We start from the raw sequence: 4,552 nt of genomic DNA, 5'->3' as shown, positions 1-4,552 counted from the left end.
ACGCAAAAGAATCACTGGATTCTATTCCAACCTGATTGAGAACCGACAGATGATTAGTCGTGCTGTGATAGAGCGTTTTGAACATTTTCACTGAGAGGACGGGATTGTAGCCACTGTCAACGGTGATGCCCAACATACAGCTTGCCATGGAAAGGAGTAAGAAGGATTGGATGAAGACAGTAGGAAAGTAGAGAGACGGAAGGGACAAAGCATCTCCATACGCTTATTTGAAATTCTCACCAATGAATTACATAAGTATCTCTATCTTTATTTTATGTTTTATTCATCTTTTAATTATCAATGCTCCATAACCATTTGAATCCACCTGATTGAGATTTACAAGATGACCATAGCTTGCTTCATACCAACAATCTCCGTGGGATCGACCCTTACTCGCGTAAGGTTTATTACTTGGACGACCCAGTTCACTTGCTGGTTAGTTGTGCGAAGTTGTGATAAAGAGTTGAGATTGCAATTGAGCGTACCATATTGATGGCGCCATTGATGATCACAATTTCGTGCATCAGTGGACGTCTTCAACAGCTCGGACTTTAAAGTTATAGTTCTTAAAGTCCTGGAAGGATTCGTCATACATAGAAAAAAATTTTTTCCCTGGGGGCTCAAATCCATTCTTCTCAGCTGGTTGGGCCTCCCATCTTTGTTGTTTATCCATTGCACATTCAACACACAGATCTCATTGAGGATTTCATCAAATCCTGGGTCTTGTTGCTTCATTCTTTCCTTATAGCTCCGGGTGGAGGTTGTCTGCTTCACCATTAGCATCCTCTCTATGTTTGAGCGGCTATAATCTATAGATTTCCCCCTCACATAGCTGAGATAACCATAGGTTTGTCCTCAAATGAAAAAGGCTTGTGAAACTAGCCTAAGATGTTTGCATCACTCATGTCCTAGGGAAATTACAAAAATAAAAAGTAATGTAAAAGTGAATGAAATGGCCAAAAGATCCCTTCTTGGTTTTCTCCATTCCTCTTATATACTTCCTTCCCAAATTGTCTTAAAATTCAAATGTCAATTCCCATCAAATTTGGATCCAAATCAAGTTGGATTCAAGTCCAACTCACCTAATTCAGCCTATGGATGTTAGCAAGGTTAATTCATCTTATAAATTCACCAAATTAATTGATTACTCAAGCCTCCAAGTGTTCGAATTAATTTTGTGAAGCTTTCTGTGAGACACTAAGCTACTTGATGAACGGAAATTGTCTATGGGTAAAGAATTTTACAAATGAATTCTCGTTGTAAGTATAGTTCTAAACCAACAAACAATTTCTCAATAAAAAATTTGTTTGTCACATGTACAAACCGCAATAAAATAACCAAGAGTATTAATCTCGGGTCGTTCTCCCTAGGAATTACAATGAAGTGCTTTATTATTGGCTATGAAGGAATGTTTTGGGGTTTTTGTAATAAGGAACAAGAAATGTAAATAGCAAAAGAAATAAGCTAATAACTAAGAAAGCTCTTAGAAAGAAATGAGAACTAGAAGTCCTATCCTCATTATCATCATCAATTCTGACAAGAATTGTCCATTGCTCCACTTTGTTAACCTCTAACTGTGAAGGAAATTCAAGTGGATATAATCAACCTGAGTCCACAAGTCCTAGTCAAATCATAGTGAAAGACTAGCTTTAGTGGCATTCAAGTCAATTAGCAACTTCCAATTGTCAATCAACAAAAGACTTTGACAATTCAAGAGTCTCTAATTACTCAACTCATGCTAAGAGAAGAAGAATCTATACTAAAATCCAGCCAAGCATTTTATCAAACACTTGGAAGGCATAAAAGGAAAGCATGGTAAAATGACAAGAAATGTAAATTCTAACAAATACCAAAAGCAAGAAATCAATAATAGCAAAGCAATTAAACAATAAGAACATCAAACATAAATTCCATTAAAGGAAATTAATATCAACAAGAGTGCATAATCATAAAAGCAACAAAATAAGGGAGATGACAACTAAAGATAAAAGAAACAAGATGTAGCAACAAGAAATTGAAACGAAAAGTAGATGAAAACAAGAAGTAAAACTTAGATCTAAGAAGAGATTTGAATCTAATCTAATCCTAATTCTAGAGAGAAGAGAGAGCTTCTCTCTCTAGAACTCTATCCTAAACATGGTAAAAACTAAATTATTACTACTTGGTTTATCCCCCTTCAATCCTTGGGTTCAATAGCATCAGAAATGGGTTAGATTGGGCCCAAAATACTTCAAAAATCGCTGGCCATGAGTTGCCTTTAGTGAGTCACGCTGATCCAGCAATGCACACGCATGGGCCACGCGTGCGCGTCGCATAAATGCAAGACAACCATGGCAAATTTTATATTATTTTGAAGCCCCAGATGTTAGATTTCCAACACAACTAGAACCACCTCATTTGGATCTCTGTAGCTCAAGTTATGATTGATTAAGAGCGAAGAGGCCATGATTGATAGCTTTGCGATTCCTTCATTTCTTCACGAGTTCTCCATTTTTACATGCTTTTTCTTCATTCCCTCAATCCAATCTTTGCCTTCTAAACCTGAAATCACTTAACAAACATATTAAGGCATCGAATAGAATCAAGGTGAATTAAATTTAGCTATTTTAAGACCTAAAAAGTATGGTTTCACACTTAAGCACAAATAAAGAAGAATTTACAAGACCATGCTATTTCATTGAATAAATGTGAGGAAAATTGATAAAATCCCCTAAATTAAGCACACGATAAACCACAAAAATGGGGTTTATCAAATCTCCCCACACTTAAACCAAGCATGTCCTCATGCTAAGAATAAAGTAGGACAAGAAAAGGGTCATGAACATTTATTTAATGCAAAGAAACTATATAAACCTATCTACATGCATGCAACTAAATGCAATATGACTCTATCTACTTGGTTAAAAGTAAATCAATCTCCAAGACATACATAAACAAGTAGGGCCAAGTAGTATGATGATTCATGAATCCTACCAATTCAAATATCAAAATGAAGTGCAAATAGACTTGCAAGAAGAAAGCTCATGAAAGCCGAGAACAAGGAATTGAGCATCGAATCCTCACCGGAAGTGTATCCGCTCTAGTCGCTCTGGTGTATAGGGTTGATCACTCAATTCTCTTCTAATCATGCTTTCCAAGATTTGTTTTTCATCTAACAATCAACAATTATTCAATGCATGCATACATATATCATGAGGACTTATTCATAGGTCATAATGGGGCTAGGGTAAAGGTATGGATGCATATGGTCAAGTGAGCTTGAAATTTGAATCTTTGATTAACCTAAGCTCTCACCAAACACATATAACAACCTATACAAATATAGACCAAACTACCCATGATTCCCACTTTTCACATACTCATGCATTTTCCTTAATTCACATTCCATATGCATTGTTATTATTACTTTGCTTTGGGGGCATTTTGTCCCCTTTTTATTGCATTTTTTTCTATATATATTTTTCTTTTTCTATTTTTTTATTTTTCTTTTGATATGTATTTTTCTTTATTTTGTATATATATATTTTTTTCTTTTTTCAATAAAGTATATTCAAACATATCAATGCATATGGTTTAAACATAATTAATACATGAGTACGTACCCGATTCCCATGATTTTTAATAAAAATACAAAACACCCTTTTACCTCAACCGATGTCCCAAGTTTCTCCACACTTGAATGATACATGATGAGCGGATAATTTATACGCTTTTTGGCATTGTTTTTAGGTAGTTTTTAGTATGATTTAGTTAGTTTTTAGTATATAATTATTAGTTTTTATGCAAAAATCACATTTCTGGACTGTACTATGAGTTTGTGCATTTTTTTGTGATTTTGGGTATTTTCTGGCTGAAATTGAGGGACCTAAGCAAAAATCTGATTCAGAGGCTGAAAAAGGACTGAAGATACTGTTGGATTCTGACCTCCCTAAACTCGAAGTAGATTTTCTGGAGCTACAGAATCCCAATTGGTGCGCTCTTAATTACATTGGAAAGTAGACATCTTGGGTTTTCTAACAATGTATAATAATCCATACTTTGTCCGAGATTTGATGGCCCAAATTGGCGTCAAAATGCCGGTCAGAGACCCTTTTCTGGCGTTAAAACGCCAGAACTGGCATAAAAGCTGGAGTTAAACGCCCAAACTGGCACCAGAGCTGGCATTTAACTCCAAGAAAAGCCTATCCACGTGAAAGCTTCAATGCTCAGCCCAAGCACACACCAAGTGGGTCTCGGAAGTGGATTTCTGCATCATTTACTTATTTCTGTAAACCCTAGGTTACTAGTTCACTATAAATATGACCTTTTACTATTGTATTTTCATCTTTTGATCATCTTTGATCTTGGGATCAGGTCTTTGAACCCTTTTTTGATTGTTTCATATTATTTGGGAGGCATGGCCATTCGGCCATGTCTAGACCTTGTTCTTATGTATTTTCAACGGTGGAGTTTCTACACATCATAGATTAAGGTGTGGAGCTCTGCTGTTCCTCATGAATTAATGCAAAGTACTATTGTTCTTCTATTCAATTCACGCTTATTCTTGTTCTAT

Source organism: Arachis duranensis, chromosome 6, assembly GCF_000817695.3.
Source record: "Arachis duranensis cultivar V14167 chromosome 6, aradu.V14167.gnm2.J7QH, whole genome shotgun sequence".
In the NCBI taxonomy this organism is placed as follows: domain Eukaryota; kingdom Viridiplantae; phylum Streptophyta; class Magnoliopsida; order Fabales; family Fabaceae; genus Arachis; species Arachis duranensis.
Note: the sequence above shows the minus strand (reverse complement) of the source record.